The sequence below is a fragment of the Triticum dicoccoides genome, chromosome 2A, assembly GCF_002162155.2.
Source record: "Triticum dicoccoides isolate Atlit2015 ecotype Zavitan chromosome 2A, WEW_v2.0, whole genome shotgun sequence".
Classification (NCBI taxonomy): domain Eukaryota; kingdom Viridiplantae; phylum Streptophyta; class Magnoliopsida; order Poales; family Poaceae; genus Triticum; species Triticum dicoccoides.
This window is the reverse complement of record NC_041382.1, coordinates 681,231,655-681,249,109: the sequence shown is the minus strand read 5'-3', so window position 1 is coordinate 681,249,109 and position 17,455 is coordinate 681,231,655.

Genomic DNA, 17,455 nt, shown 5'->3' with positions numbered 1-17,455 from the left:
AACCTGACCTGATGGCCAGGGGCGTATCTCTCGATCTGCTCCAGATGGCCAAGCGAGTTGGCCCGCAGTGCGAAGCCGCCGAATACGAAGATCTGTCCGGGGAGGAAAACCTCACCCTAGACCGCATTGTTACCGATGATCGAAGGAGCCATCAAGCCTTACAGTGACGGCACAGTGGAACTCTCAATGAAAGCACCAATGTCGGTGTCAAAACCGGCGGATCTCGGGTAGGGGGTCCCGAACTGTGCGTCTAAGGTAGATGGTAACAGGAGGCGAGGGACACGATGTTTACCCAAGTTCGGGCCTTCTTGATGGAGGTAATACCCTACGTCCTGCTTGATTGATATTGATGATATGAGTATTACAAGAGTTGATCTACCACGAGACTGTAGAGGCTAAACCCTAGAAGCTAGCCTATGGTATGATTGTTGTTGCCCTACGGACTAAACCCTCCGGTTTATATAGACATCGGAGGGGGATAGGGTTACACAGAGTTGGTTACAAGGGAGGAGATTTATGTATCCGTATTGCCAAGCTTGCCTTCCATGCCAAGGAGAGTCCCATCCGGACACGGGACGAAGTCTTCAATCTTGTGTCTTCATAGTCCAACAGTCCGGCTGTCTGGAGACCCCCTAATCCAGGACTCCCTCAGCAGCCCCTTGGTATTTGATGTTGGTTTAGTCGCTAAGAGTAGTAACTCGAAACGGGAATTGCAGAATGAATAGAGATTAGTTAAGGGTGAAGTGACGATGTGTGTTGGAACTGGTTCCAAGATTGATATGATCATCATCGCACACTCCCTACACTTTCGGGATTAGTATTAAACCTAAATAAATATTATTTGGTGTTTGCGTTGAGCATGAATATGATTTGATCATGTTTATTGCAATACGGTTATTCATTAAGTTAGAGAATAATTGTTGTTCTGTTTACATGAATAAAACCTTCCATAGTCATATACCCAATGAAAATGGTTCGTTGGATCTCGAGCGTAGTGATACACATATTCATAATATTGAAGCCAAAAGATGCAAAGTTAATAATGATAGTGCAACTTATTTGTGGCACTGCCGTTTGGGTCATATTGGTGTAAAGCGCATGAAGAAACTCCATGCTGATGGGCTTTTGGAATCACTTGATTATGAATCGGTTGATGCTTGCAAACCATGCCTCATGGGCAAGATGACTAAGACTCCATTCTCCAGAACAATGGAGCGAGCAACAAACTTGTTGGAAATAATACATACTGATGTATGTGGTCCAATGAGTGTTGAGACTCACGGCGGTATCATTGTTTTCTGACCTTCATAGATGATTTGAGCAGATATGTGTATATCTACTTGATGAAACATAGGTCTGAAACATTCGAAAAGTTCAAATAATTTCAGAGTGAAGTGGAAAATTATCGTAACAAGAAAATAAAAGTTTCTACGATCTGATCGCAGAGGCGAATATTTGAGTTACGAGTTAGGTCTTCAATTAAAACAATGTGGAATAGTTTCACAAACTCATGCCACCTGGAACACCACAGCGTAATGGTGTGTTCAAACGTCATAACCGTACTTTATTTGATATAGTGCAATCTATGATGTCTCTTACCGATTTACCACTATCGTTTTGGGGTTATGCATTAGAGACAGCTGCATTCACATTAAAAAGGGCATGATCTAAATCCGTTGAGACGACACCGTATGAACTGTGGTTTAGCAAGAACCTAAGCTGTCATTTCTTAAAGTTTGAGGTTGCAATGCTTATGTGAAAAAGTTTCAACCTAATAAGCTCAAACCCAAATCAGAGAAGTGCGTCTTCATAGGATACCCAAAAGAAAATGTTGGGTACACCTTCTATCACAGATCCGAAGGCAAGATATTCATTGCTGAGAATGGATCCTTTCTAGAGAAGGAGTTTCTCTCGAAAGAAGTGAGTGGGAGGAAAGTAGAACTTGATGAGGTAACTGTACCTGCTCCCTTATTGGAAAGTAGTTCATCACAGAAATCTGTTCTTGTGACTACTACACCAATTAGTGAGGAAGCTAATGATGATGATCATGTAACTTCAGATCAAGTTACTACCGAACCTCGTAGGTAAACCAGAGTGACATCCGCACCAGAGTGGTACGGTAATCCTGTTCTGGAGGTCATGTTACTTGACCATGACGAACCTATGAACTATGAGGAAGCGATGATGAGCCCAGATTCCGCGAAATGGCTTGAGGCCATGAAATCTGAGATGAGATCCATGTATGAGAACAAAGTATGGACTTTGATTGACTTGCCCAATGATCGGCGAGCCATTGAGATTAAATGGATCTTCAAGAGGAAGACGGACGCTGATAGTAGTGTTACTATCTACAAAGCTAGAATTGTCGCAAAAGGTTTTTGACAACTTCAAGGTATTGACTACGATGAGATTGTCTCACTCGTATCCATGCTTAAGTCTGTCCGAATCATGTTAGCAATTGTCGTATTTTATGAAATCTAGCAAATGGATAAACAAAACTGCATTACTTAATGGATTTATTAAAGAAGAGTTGTATATAATGCAACCAGAAGGTTTTGTCAATCCTAAAGGTGCTAACAAAAATATGCAAGCTCCAGCGTTCCATCTATGGACTGGTGCAAGCATCTCGAAGTTGGAATATACGCTTTGATAAGTTGATCAAAGCATATAGTTTTATACAGACTTGCGATGAAGCCTGTATTTACAAGAAAGTGAATGTGAGCACTACAACATTTCTGATAAGTATATGTGAATGACATATTGTTGATCGGAGATAATGTATAATTATACTACAAAGCATAAAGGAGTGTTTGAAAGGAGTTTTTCAAAGAAAGACCTCGGTGAAGCTGCTTACATATTGAGCATCAAGATCTATAGAGATAGATCAAGGCGCTTGATAAGTTTTTCAATGAGTACATACCTTGACAAGATTTTGAAGTAGTTCAAAATGGAACAGTCAAAGAAAGAGTTCTTCCCTGTGTAACAAGGTGTGAAACTGAGTAAGACTCAAAGCCCAACCACGGCAGAAAATAGAAAGAGAATGAAAGTCATTCCCTATGCCTTGGCCATAGGTTCTATAAAATATGCCTTGCTATGTACCAGATCTATTGTATACCCTACACTGTTTTTGGCAAGGGAGTACAATAGTGATCTAGGAGTAGATCACTGGACAACGGTCAAAATTATCCTTAGTGGAATAAGGATATGTTTCTCAATTATGGAGGTGACAAAAAGGTTCGTCGTAAAGGGTTACGTCAATGCAAATTTTGACACTGATCCAGATGACTCTAAATTCAATCTGGATACATATTGAAAGTGGGAGCAATTAGCTAGAGTAGCTCCGTGCAAAGCATTGTTGACATAGAAATTTGCAAAATACTTACGGATCTGAATGTGGCAGACCCGTTGACTAAACTTCTCTCACAAGCAAAACATGATCACACCTTAGTACTCTTTGGGTATTAATCACATGGCGATGTGAACTAGATTATTGACTCTAGTAAACCCCTTGGGTGTTGGTCACATGTCGATGTGAACTATGGGTGTTAATCACATGGTGATGTGAACTATTGGTATTAAATCACATGGCGATGTGAACTAGATTATTGACTCTAGTGCAAGTGGGAGACTGAAGGAAATATGCCCTAGAGGCAATAATAAATTTATTATTTATTTCCTTATATCATGATAAATGTTTATTATTCATGCTAGAATTGTATTAACCGGAAACATAATACATGTGTGAATACATAGACAAACAGAGTGTCACTAGTATGCCTCTACTTGACTAGCTCGTTGATCAAAGATGGTTATGTTTCCTAACCATAGACATGATTTGTAATTTGATTAACGGGATCACATCATTAGGAGAATGATGTGATTGACTTGACCCATTCTGTTAGCTTAGCACTTGATCGTTTAGTTTGTTGCTATTGCTTTCTTCATGACTTATACATGTTCCTATGACTATGAGATTATGCAACTCCCGTTTACCGGAGGAACACTTTGTGTCCTGATGACCCACAAGTATAGGGGATCTATCGTAGTCCTTTCGATAAGTAAGAGTGTCGAACCCAACGAGGAGCAGAAGGAAATGATAAGCCGTTTCCAGCAAGGTATTCTCTGCAAGTACTGAAATAAGTGGTAACCGATAGTTTTGTGATAAGATAATTTGTAACGAGCAACAAGTTACAAAAGTAAATAAAGTGCAGCAAGGTGGCCCAATCCTTTTTGTAACAAAGGACAAGCCTGGACAAACTCTTATATAAGGAAAAGCGCTCCCGAGGACACATGGGAATATCGTCAAGCTAGTTTTCATCACGTTCATATGATTCGTGTTCGGTACTTTGATAATTTGACATGTGGGTGGACCGGTGCTTGGGTGCTGTTCTTACTTGAACAAGCATCCCACTTATGATTAACCTCTATTGCAAGCATCCGCAACTACAACAAAAGTATTAAGGTAAACCTAACCATAGCATGAAACATATGGATCCAAATCAGCCCCTTACGAAGCAACGCATAAACTAGGGTTTAAGCTTCTGTCACTCTAGCAACCCATCATCTACTTATTACTTCCCAATGCCTTCCTCTAGGCCAAATAATGGTGAAGTGTTATGTAGTCGATGTTCACATAACACCACTAGAGGCTAGACAACATACATCTCATCAAAATATCGAACGAATACCAAATTCACATGACTACTAATAGCAAGACTTCTCCCTTGTCCTCAGGAACAAACGTAACTACTCACAAAACATATTCATGTTCATAATCAGAGGGGTAATAATATGCATAAAGGATCTGAACATATGATCTTCCACCAATTAAACCAACTAGCATCAACTACAAGGAGTAATTAACACTACTAGCACCAATCCCGGACTTGGAGACAAGAATTGGATACAAGAGATGAACTAGGGTTTTGAGATGAGATGGTGCTGATGAAGATGTTGATGGAGATTGCCCTCTCCCGATGAGAGGAGCGTTGGTGATGGCGATGGCAATGATTTCCCCCTCCGGGAGAGAAGTTTCCCCGGCAGAACAGCTTTGCCGGAGCCCTAGATTGGTTCCGCCAAGGTTCCGCCTCGTGGCGGCAGAGTTTCGTCCTGAAAGGTTGCTTCTGGTTTTTTTCTTGATGAAAGACTTCATATAGCAGAAGATGGTCATTGGAGAGCCACCAAGGGGCCCACGAGGTAGGGGCACGCCCTAGTGGGGGGCGCCCCCCACCCTCGTGGACAGGGTGTGGCCCCCTGGTCTTCATCTTTGGCAAGGATTTTTCATTATTTATTATAAGGTATTTCGTGGAGTTTCAGGACTTTTGGAGTTGTGCAGAATAGGTCTCTAATATTTGCTCCTTTTCCAGCCCAGAATTCCAGCTGCCGGCATTCTCCCTCCTTATGTAAACCTTATAAAATAAGAGAGAATAGCCATAAGTATTGTGACATAATGTGAAATAACAGCCCATAATGCAATAAATATCGATATAAAAGCATGATGCAAAATGGACGTATCATGTGCTACCAAACGTCACAACGTAACTGGGTGATTATAAAGGTGCTCTACAGGTGTCTCCTAAGGTACTTGTTGGGTTGGCGTATTTCGAGATTAGGATTTTTCACTCTGATTGTCGAAGAGGTATCTCTGGGCCCACTCGGTAATGCACATCACTTAAGCCTTGCAAGCATTGCAACTAATGAGTTAGTTGTGGAATGATGTATTACGGAACGAGTAAAGAGACTTGCCGGTAACGAGATTGAACTAGGTATTGAGATACCGACGATCGAATCTCGGGCAAGTAACATACCGATGACAAAGGGAATAACGTATGTTGTTATGCGATCTGACTGATAAAGATCTTCGTAGAATATGTGGGAGCCAATATGAGCATCCAGGTTCCGCTATTGGTTATTGATCAGAGAAATGTCTCGGTCATGTCTACATAGTTCTCGAACCCGTAGGGTCCGCATGCTTAAAGTTTCGATGACGGTTATATTATGAGTTTATGAGTTTTGATGTACCGAAGGTTGTTCGAAGTCCTGGATGTGATCACAGACATGACGAGGAGTCTCGAAATGGTCGAGACATGAAGATTGATATATTTGAAGCCTATATTTGGATATCGGAAGTGTTCCAGATGAAATCGGGATTTTACCGGAGTACCGAGGGGTTACCGGAACCCCCTGGGGAATTAATGGGCCATAGTGGGCCTTTGTGGAGAAGAGGAGAGGCGGCCAGGGCAAGGCCGCGCGCCCCTCCCCCTAGTCCGAATAGGACAAGGAGAGGGGGCGGCGCCCCCCCCCCTTTCCTTCCTCTCTCCCCCTCCTCTTTCCCCCTCCACTCCTAATCCAACAAGGAAAAGGGAGGGAGTCCTACTCCCGGTGGGAGTAGGACTCCTCCTGGCGTGCCCCCTCCTGGCCGGCCACACCTCCCCCCTTGCTCCTTTATATACGGGGGCAGGGGGCACCCTAGAGACACAACAATTGATCGTTTGATCTTTTAGCTGTGTGCGGTGCCCCCCTCCACCATAGTCCACCTTAATAATACTGTAACAGTGCTTAGGCGAAGACCTGCGTCAGTAGAACATCATCATCATCACCACGCCGTCGTGCTAACAAAACTCTCCCTCAACACTCGGCTGTATCGGAGTTCGAGGGACGTCATCGGGCTGAACATGTGCTGAACTCGGAGGTGCCGTGCGTTCGGTACTTGATCGGTCGGATCGTGAAGACGTACAACTACATCAACCGCGTTGTGCTAACGCTTCCTCTTTCGGTCTACGAGGGTATGTGGACAACACTCTCCCCTCCCGTTGCTATGCATCACCATGATCTTGCGTGTGCGTAGGATTTTTTTTTTGAAATTACTATGTTCCCCAACACCCTACTTTCCCGATCATGTGTATCAACTCGATAAGGCACTCTATGGCCTTAAACAAGCCCCACGTGTGTGGTATGACCACCTTACCGAGTTGTTACAAGACCGTGGTTTTGAAGTTGGGCTAATCGACCCCACTCTTTTTACTAAGAAGGTCAAAGGGGAGTTGTTTGTGTGCCAATTATATGTTGATGATATTATCTTTGGTTCCCCTAACAAAGCTTTCAATGAGGCATTTGCTGCTCTCATGACCTCAAAGTTCGAGATGTCTTCCATGGGAGAGTTGAAGTTCTTTCTCGGGTTCGAAGTGAGGCAAAGAAGAGAAGGAACCTTCATTAACCAAGCCAAATACACTCAAGACATGCTCAAGAGATTCAAGCTAAGTGATGTCAAGCCAACGTCCACTCCTATGCCCATCAAATGCCAACTTGACATAGATCCCAATGGTAAAGCGGTGGATCAAAAGGTATATCACTCCATGATTGGCTCTTTGCTTTACCTTTGTGCATCTAGACCGGATATCATGTTGAGTGTGTGAATTTATGCACGGTTTTAAGCTGCACCTAAGGAAAGTCACTTCGTGGCGGTCAAGCGAATCTTTCGATATTTGTCTCATACCCCAAACTTTGGCCTATGGTACCCAAGAGGAGAAAACTTCAAGCTTGTAGGTTATTCGGACTCGGATTGCGCGGGAGACAAAGTGGATAGGAAGTCCACTTCTGGAGGGTGCCAATTTCTCGATTTCTGTTTGGTGAGTTGGTCTTCCAAGAAGCAAAGTTGTGTGTCTCTCTCGTCCACCGAAGCGGAGTATGTGGTGGCCGGTAGTTGTTGTGCACAACTCTTATGGATGAGGCAAACTTTAAAGGATTACGGTGTCATTTGTGACAAAGTGCCTCTTTGGTGTGACAATGAAAGTGCAATCAAGATTTCTCTCAACCCGGTGCAACACTTCAAGACAAAGCATACTGAGATCCGGTATCACTTCATCCGGGATCATATTAGGCGAGGAGAGATCGAGCTCAACTATGTCAACACTCTTGATAACCTTGCAGACATCTTCACGAAGCCTTGGATGAAGCAAGATTTCGCGAGTTAAGGCATGAGCTAAATATCATTGATTCGAGCAATGTTGCTTGAACCCGTGCACACCCCACCATACTCAACTTGTTATCTTGTTTAGGTGTAGGCATGGACATAGGGGGAGTGTTGTTCTCTAAATGAACTCTCCCTCCCCCCATTATGCATAAATTGATCAACTTTTTTACATTAGCCATTTTTTATGGCACTTGTGCTTCAAAGACGAGTTTTGGTCATGGGCCCAAGGATAATTCTTCGCGGTGCCATACCAATTGACTCAAACATAGGTGGCTCCGGCCACCGCCCTCTCCTTGGAGAGGTTCTCGTGGTTGGTCCTTGTTGTCTCTTGCCTTTCTGTCTTTCTCCGTGCTGAGCGTGTTCTTGCAGTGTCTTGTTCGCTTGTCGTTTTTTCTCTCGTAGCCCCTTCCTTGTGTTTGAAACTTGCATCGTTTTGAGCTCACGGTACTGCCGCGGCCTGCCACGGTACCACCGCTTGTGGAGAGTGCGGTACTTCCGCACCCAGCGCGACAGTAATTTTTACCACCGCCTGGGGGAGCGGTACTACCGCTTTGGTGCGGCACTTCCGCCCGAGCGGTACTACCACGATGAGATGCGGTACTACCGCGCTGCCGAGGGCGCATGGGGTTAAGACCCGGGCAGGGGGAGTTCCAACTCCCCCATACCCATTTGTCTTTCTCTCTCCCCACTGTCTCTCTCTCCTGCTCAAGAACAGCGCCGGAGAGCCTTGCCGGATCTTCGTCCCTGGCTGCTCTCCTCGGATTCCGACCGGTGGGATCGTTCCCCACCACTTCCTCTTGCCATGGATCAAGGTCTCTCCCCAAATCCCTCTCTTTTTTGTTCGTGCTTTCGCTTCTAGGTTTTGGGGAGATGCGTGTTGATTCTTGAGATTTTAGGTCAAATCTTTGCAAGAGTAGGATGTAGGAGAGTAGTGATGCATAGAAAGTGTACTTGATATGTTGTCCCGTGGTAGTTTTGATCAACCGTAGTACCGCCTCATTGTCGCGGTTGTTCTCAGATTCATCTGTTCGGATCTGATGCCGTGCGGTACTACCGCCTAGCAGGTGCGGTACTACTGCTCGTACGGTACAACCGCCTAGCAGGCGTGGTACTATCGCACGGGCCGCGGTACTAAAGCTCTAGTGCCGCTCCGAGCCCTGGTACTACTATGCTGACGCGCGGTACTACCACGACTAGGAGCGGCACTAATTTTTTAGTACCGCGCGACCAGGCCATACTACCGCTGCTGTCAAACCTTCTTCATGGCAATTACCATATGCATTTTCTACTGGTTTCTTGTGTTTTGACGTGGTCTTTGTTTTGACCCGTCTCGCTTATCGTGTGTGTTTGTGTTTTGTGTGTGTCTTGTTGGGGAACGTAGTAATTTCAAAAAAAATCCTACGCACACGCAAGATCATGGTGATGCATAGCAACGAGAGGGGGAGAGTGTGATCTACGTACCCTTGTAGATCAACAACGGAAGCGTTTGGTTGATGTAGTCGTACGTCTCCACGGCCCGACCGATCAAGCACTGAAACTACGGCACCTCCGAGTTCTAGCACACTTTCAGCTCGATGACGATCCCCGGACTCCGATCCAGCAAAGTGTTGGGGAAGAGTTCCGTCAGCACGACGGCGTGGTGACGATCTTGATGTACTACCGTCGCAGGGCTTCGCCTAAGCACCGCTACAATATTATCGAGGACTATGGTGGAAGGGGGCACCGCACACGGCTAAGAATATGAACACGTGGATCAACTTGTGTGTCATGGGGTGCCTCTTGCCTCCATATATAAAGGATCCAAGGGGGGGTGCGGCCGGCCCTAGTAGGAGGCGCGCAGGAGGAGTCCTACTCCTACCGGGAGTAGGACTCCCCTCCCTTTCCTTGTCTAATTAGGAGAGGGGGAAGGAAGGGAGAGAGGAGAGGGGGGCGCCGCCCCTCCCTCCTTGTCCAATTCGGACTAGGGGGAGAGGGGGCGCGCGGCCTGCCCTGGCAGCCCCTCCTCTTCTCCACTTTAGGCCCATGAGGCCCATTAACCCCCCGGGGGGTTCCGGTAACCCCCCGGTGCTCCGGTTTTATCTGAAACTTCCCCGGAACACTTCCGGTGTACGAATATAGCCGTCCAATATATCAATCTTTATGTCTCAACCATTTAGAGACTCCTCGTCATGTCCGTGATCACATCCGGGACTCCGAACTAACTTCGGTACATCAAAACTCATAAACTCATAATATAATTGTCATCGAAACCTTAAGCGTGCGGACCCTACGGGTTCGAGAACAATGTAGACATGACCGAGACACGTCTCCAGTCAATAACCAATAGCGGAACCTGGATGCTCATATTGGCTCCTACATATTCTACGAAGATCTTTATCGGTCAGACCGCATAACAACATACGTTGTTCCCTTTGTCATCGGTATGTTACTTGCCCGAGATTCGATCGTCGGTATCTCAATACCTAGTTCAATCTCGTTACCGGCAAGTCTCTTTACTCATTCCGTAATACATCATCTTGCAACTAATTCATTAGTTGGAATGCTTGCAAGGCATATGTGATGTGTACTACCGAGAGGGCCCAGAGATACCTCTCCGACAATCGGAGTGACAAATCCTAATCTCGAAATACGCCAACCCAACATGTACCTTTGGAGACACCTGTAGAGCACCTTTATAATCACCCATTTACGTTGTGACGTTTGGTAGCACACAAAGTGTTCCTCCGGCAAATGGGAGTTGCATAATCTCATAGTCATAGGAACATGTATAAGTCATGAAGAAAGCAATAGCAACATACTAAATGATCGAGTGCTAAGCTAATGGAATGGGTCATGTCAATCAGATCATTCACCTAATGGTGTGATCCCGTTAATCAAATAACAACTCTTTGTTCATGGTTAGGAAACATAACCATCTTTGATTAACGAGCTAGTCAAGTAGAGGCATACTAGTGACACTCTGTTTGCCTATGTATTCACACATGTATTATGTTTCCGGTTAATACAATTCTAGCATGAATAATAAACATTTATCATGATATAAGGAAATAAATAATAACTTTATTATTGCCTCTAGGGCATATTTCCTTCAGTCTCCCACTTGCACTAGAGTCAATAATCTAGATTACACAGTAATGATTCTAACACCCATGGAGCCTTGGTGCTGATCATGTTTTGCTCGTGGAAGAGGCTTAGTCAACGGGTCTGCAACATTCAGATCCGTATGTATCTTGCAAATCTCTATGTCTCCCACCTGGACTAGATCCCGGATGGAATTGAAGCGTCTCTTGATGTGCTTGGTTCTCTTGTGAAATCTGGATTCCTTTGCCAAGGCAATTGCACCAGTATTGTCACAAAAGATTTTCATTGGACCCGATGCACTAGGTATGACACCTAGATCGGATATGAACTCCTTCATCCAGACTCCTTCATTTGCTGCTTCCGAAGCAGCTATGTACTCCGCTTCACATGTAGATCCTGCTACAACGCTTTGTTTAGAACTGCACCAACTGACAGCTCCACCGTTTAATGTAAACACGTATCCAATTTGCGATTTAGAATCGTCTGGATTAGTGTCAAAGCTTGTGTCAACGTAACCTTTTACGATGAGCTCTTTGTCACCTCCATATATGAGAAACATATCCTTAGTCCTTTTCAGGCATTTCAGGATGTTCTTGACCGCTGTCCAGTGATCCACTCCTGGATCACTTTGGTACCTCCCTGCTAGACTTATAGCAAGGCACACATCAGGTCTGGTACACAGCATTGCATACATGATAGAGCCTATGGCTGAAGCATAGGGAACATCTTTCATTTTCTCTCTATCTTCTGCAGTGGTCGGGCATTGAGTCTTACTCAACTTCACACCTTGTAACACAGGCAAGAACCCTTTCTTTGCTTGATCCATTTTGAACTTCTTCAAAACTTTGTCAAGGTATGTGCTTTGTGAAAGTCCAATTAAGCGTCTTGATCTATCTCTATAGATCTTAATGCCTAATATGTAAGCAGCTTCACCGAGGTCTTTCATTGAAAAACTCTTATTCAAGTATCCCTTTATGCTATCCAGAAATTCTATATCATTTCCAATTAGTAATATGTCATCCACATATAATATCAGAAATGCTACAGAGCTCTCACTCACTTTCTTGTAAATACAGGCTTCTCCAAAAGTCTGTATAAAACCAAATGCTTTGATCACACTATCAAAGCGTTTATTCCAACTCCGAGAGGCTTGCACCAGTCCATAAATGGATCGCTGGAGCTTGCACACTTTGTTAGCTCCCTTTGGATCGACAAAACCTTCTGGTTGCATCATATACAACTCTTCTTCCAAAAATCCATTCAGGAATGCAGTTTTGACATCCATCTGCCATATTTCATAATCATAAAATGCGGCAATTGCTAACATGATTCGAACAGACTTAAGCATCGCTACGGGTGAGAAGGTCTCATCGTAGTCAATCCCTTGAACTTGCCGAAAACCTTTTGCGACAAGTCGAGCTTTGTAGACAGTAATATTACCGTCAGCGTCAGTCTTCTTATTGAAGATCCATTTATTCTCAATTGCTTGCCGATCATCGGGCAAGTCAACCAAAGTCCATACTTTGTTCTCATACATGGATCCCATCTCAGATTTCATGGCTTCAAGCCATTTTGCGGAATCTGGGCTCACCATCGCTTCTTCATAGTTCGTAGGTTCATCATGATCTAGTAGCATGACTTCCAGAATAAGATTACCATACCACTCTGGCGTGGATCTCACTCTGGTTGATCTACGAGGTTCAACAGTATCTTGTTCTGAAGTTTCATGATCATCATCATTAGCTTCCTCACTAACTGGTGTAGGTGTCACAGAAACAGTTTTCTGTGATGCACTACTTTCCAATAAGGGAGCAGGTACAGTTACCTCGTCAAGTTCTACTTTCCTCCCACTCACTTCTTTCGAGAGAAACTCCTTCTCCAGAAAGTTTCCAAATTTAGCAACAAAAGTCTTGCCTTCGGATCTGTGATAGAAGGTGTATCCAATAGTCTCCTTTGGATATCCTATGAAGACACATTTCTCCGATTTGGGTTCGAACTTATCAGGTTGAAGCTTTTTCACATAAGCATCGCAGCCCCAAACTTTCAGAAACGACAACTTTGGTTTCTTGCCAAACCACAGTTCATAAGGCGTCGTCTCAACGGATTTTGATGGTGCCCTATTTAACGTGAATGCGGCCATCTCTAGAGCGTATCCCCAAAACGATAGCGGTAAATTAGTAAGAGACATCATAGATTGCACCATATCTAGTAAAGTACGATTACGACGTTCGGACACACCATTATGCTGTGGTGTTCCGGGTGGCGTGAGTTGCGAAACTATTCTGCATTGTTTCAAATGTACACCAAACTCGTAACTCAAATATTCTCCTCCACGATCAGATCGTAGAAACTTTATTTTCTTGTTATGATGATTTTCAACTTCACTCTGAAATTCTTTGAACTTTTCAAACGTTTCAGACTTATGTTTCATTAAGTAGATATACCCATATCTGCTTAAGTCATCTGAGAAGGTGAGAAAATAACGATATCCGCCACGAGCCTCAATATTCATCGGACCACATACATCTGTATGTATGATTTCCAACAAATCTGTTGCTCTCTCCATAGTACCGGAGAACTGTGTTTTAGTCATCTTGCCCATGAGGCACGGTTCGCAAGTACCAAGTGATTCATAATCAAGTGGTTCCAAAAGTCCATCAGTATGGAGTTTCTTCATGCGCTTTACACCGATATGACCTAAACGGCAGTGCCACAAATAAGTTGCACTATCATTATCAACTCTGCATCTTTTGGCTTCAACACTATGAATATGTGTGTCACTACTATCAAGATTCAATAAAAATAGACCACTCTTTAAGGGTGCATGACCATAAAAGATATTACTCATATAAATAGAACAACCATTATTCTCAGATTTAAATGAATAACCGTCTCGCATCAAACAAGATCCAAATATAATGTTCATGCTTAACGCTGGCACCAAATAACAATTATTTAGGTCTAATATTAATCCCGAAGGTAGATGTAGAGGTAGCGTGCCGACTGCGATCACATCGACTTTGGAACCGTTTCCCACGCGCATCGTCACCTCGTCCTTAGCCAATCTTCGCTTAATCCGTAGTCCCTGTTTCGAGTTGCAAATATTAGCAACAGAACTAGTATCAAATACCCAGGTGCTACTACGAGCATTAGTAAGGTACACATCAATAACATGTATATCACATATACCTTTGTTCACCTTGCCATCCTTCTTATCCGCCAAATACTTGGGGCAGTTCCGCTTCCAGTGACCAGTCTGCTTGCAGTAGAAGCACTCAGTTTCAGGCTTAGGTCCAGGTTTGGGTTTCTTCTCTTGAGTAGCAACTTGTTTGCTGTTCTTTTTGAAGTTCCCCTTCTTCTTCCCTTTGCCCTTTTTCTTGAAACTAGTGGTCTTGTTGACCATCAACACTTGATGCTCGTTCTTGATTTCTACCTCCGCAGCTTTCAGCATTGCGAAGAGCTCGGGAATAGTCTTATTCATCCCTTGCATATTATAGTTCATCATGAAGCTCTTGTAGCTTGGTGGCAGTGATTGGAGAATTCTGTCAATGACGCAATCATCTGGAATATTAACTCCCTATTGAATCAAGTGATTATTATACCCAGACATTTTGAGTATATGCTCACTGACAGAACTGTTCTCCTCCATCTTGCAGCTATAGAACTTATTGGAGACTTCATATCTCTCAATCCGGGCATTTGCTTGAAATATTAACTTCAACTCCTGGAACATCTCATATGCTCCATGACGTTCAAAACGTCGTTGAAGTCCCGATTCTAAGCCGTAAAGCATGGCACATTGAACTATCGAGTAGTCATCAGCTTTGCTCTGCCAGATGTTCATAACATCTGGTGTTGCTCCAGCAGCAGGCCTGGCACCCAGTGGTGCTTCCTGGATGTAATTCTTCTGTGCAGCAATGAGGATAATCCTCAAGTTATGGACCCAGTCCGTGTAATTGCTACCATCATCTTTCAACTTTGCTTTCTCAAGGAACGCATTAAAATTCAACGGAACAACAGCATGAGCCATCTATCTACAATCAAGCATAAACAAGCAAGATACTATCAGGGTACTAAGTTTCATGATAAATTTAGGTTCAATTAATTTACTTAAAGAACTCCCACTTAGATAGACATCCCTCTAATCCTCTAAGTGATTACGTGATCCAAATCAACTAAACCATGTCCGATCATCACGTGAGATGGAGTAGTTTCATTGGTGAACATCACTATGTTGATCATATCTACTATATGATTCACGCTCGACCTTTCGGTCTCCGTGTTCCGAGGCCATATCTGTATATGCTTGGCTCGTCAAGTATAACCTGAGTATTCCGCGTGTGCAACTGTTTTGCACCCGTTGTATTTGAACGTAGAGCCTATCACACCCGATCATCACGTGGTGTCTCAGCACGAAGAACTTTCACAACGGTGCATACTCAGGGAGAACACTTCTTGATAATTAGTGAGAGATCATCTTATAATGCTACCGTCAATCAAAGCAAGATAAGATGCATAAAAGATAAACATCACATGCAATCAATATAAGTGATATGATATGGCCATCATCATCTTGTGCTTGTGATCTCCATCTTCGAAGCACCGTCGTGATCACCATCGTCACCGGCGCGACACCTTGATCTCCATCATAGCATCGTTGTCGTCTCGCCAATCTTATGCTTCCACGACTATCACTACCGCTTAGTGATAAAGTAAAGCATTACAGTGCGATTGCATTGCATACAATAAAGCGACAACCATATGGCTCCTGCTAGTTGCCGATAACTCGGTTACAAAACATGATCATCTCATACAATAAAGTTTAGCATCATGCCTTGACCATATCACATCACAACATGCCCTGCAAAAACAAGTTAGACGTCCTCTACTTTGTTGTTGCAAGTTTTACGTGGCTGCTACGGGCTTAAGCAAGAACCAATCTTACCTACGCATCAAAACCACAACGATAGTTTGTCAAGTTGGTGTTGTTTTAACCTTCGCAAGGACCGGGCGTAGCCACACTCGGTTCAACTAAAGTTGGAGAAACTGTCACCCGCAAGCCACCTATGTGCAAAGCACGTCGGGAGAACCGGTCTCGCGTAAGCGTACGCGTAATGTCGGTCCGGGCCGCTTCGTCCAACAATACCGCCGAACCAAAGTATGACATGCTGGTAAGCAGTATGACTTATATCACCCACAACTCACTTGTGTTCTACTCGTGCATATAACATCAACATATAAAACCTAGGCTCGGATGCCACTGTTGGGGAACGTAGTAATTTCAAAAAAATTCCTACGCACACGCAAGATCATGGTGATGCGTAGCAATGAGAGGGGGGGAGTGTGATCTACGTACCCTTGTAGATCGACAACGGAAGCGTTTGATTGATGTAGTCGTACGTCTCCACGGCCCGACCGATCAAGCACCGAAACTACGGCACCTCCGAGTTCTAGCACACGTTCAGCTCGATGACGATCCCTGGACTCCGATCCAGCAAAGTGTCGGGCAAGAGTTCCGTCAGCACGACGGAGTGGTGACGATCTTGATGTACTATCGTCGCAGGGCTTCGCCTAAGCACCGCTACAATATTATCGAGGACTATGGTGGAAGGGGGCACCGCACACGGCTAAGAATATGAACACGTGGATCAACTTGTGTGTCATGGGGTGCCTCTTGCCTCCGTATATAAAGGATCCAAGGGGGGGTGTGGCCGGCCCTAGTAGGAGGCACGCAGGAGGAGTCCTACTCCTACCGGGAGTAGGACTCCCCTCCCTTTCCTTGTCTAATTAGGAGAGGGGGAAGGAAGGGAGAGGGGAGAGGGGGCGCCACCCCTCCCTTCTTGTCCAATTCGGACTAGGGGGAGAGGGGGGCGCCACCCCTCCCTCCTTGTCCAATTCGGACTAGGGGGAGAGGGGGGGCGCGGCCTGCCCTGGCAGCCCCTCCTCTTCTCCACTTTAGGCCCATGAGGCCCATTAACAACCCGGGGGGTTCCGGTAACCCCCCGGTGCTCCGGTTTTATTCGAAACTTCCCCGAAACACTTCCGGTGTCCGAATGTAGCCGTCCAATATATCAATCTTTATGTCTCGACCATTTCGAGACTCCTCGTCATGTCCGTGATCACATCCGGGACTCCGAACTAACTTCGGTACATCAAAACTCATAAACTCATAATATAACTGTCATCGAAACCTTAAGCGTGCGGACCCTACGGGTTCGAGAACAATGTAGACATGACCGAGACACGTCTCCGGTCAATAACCAATAGCGGAACCTGGATGCTCATATTGGCTCCTACATATTCTACGAAGATTTTTATCGGTCAGACCGCATAACAACATACGTTGTTCCCTTTGTCATCGGTATGTTACTTGCCCGAGATTCGATCGTCGGTATCTCAATG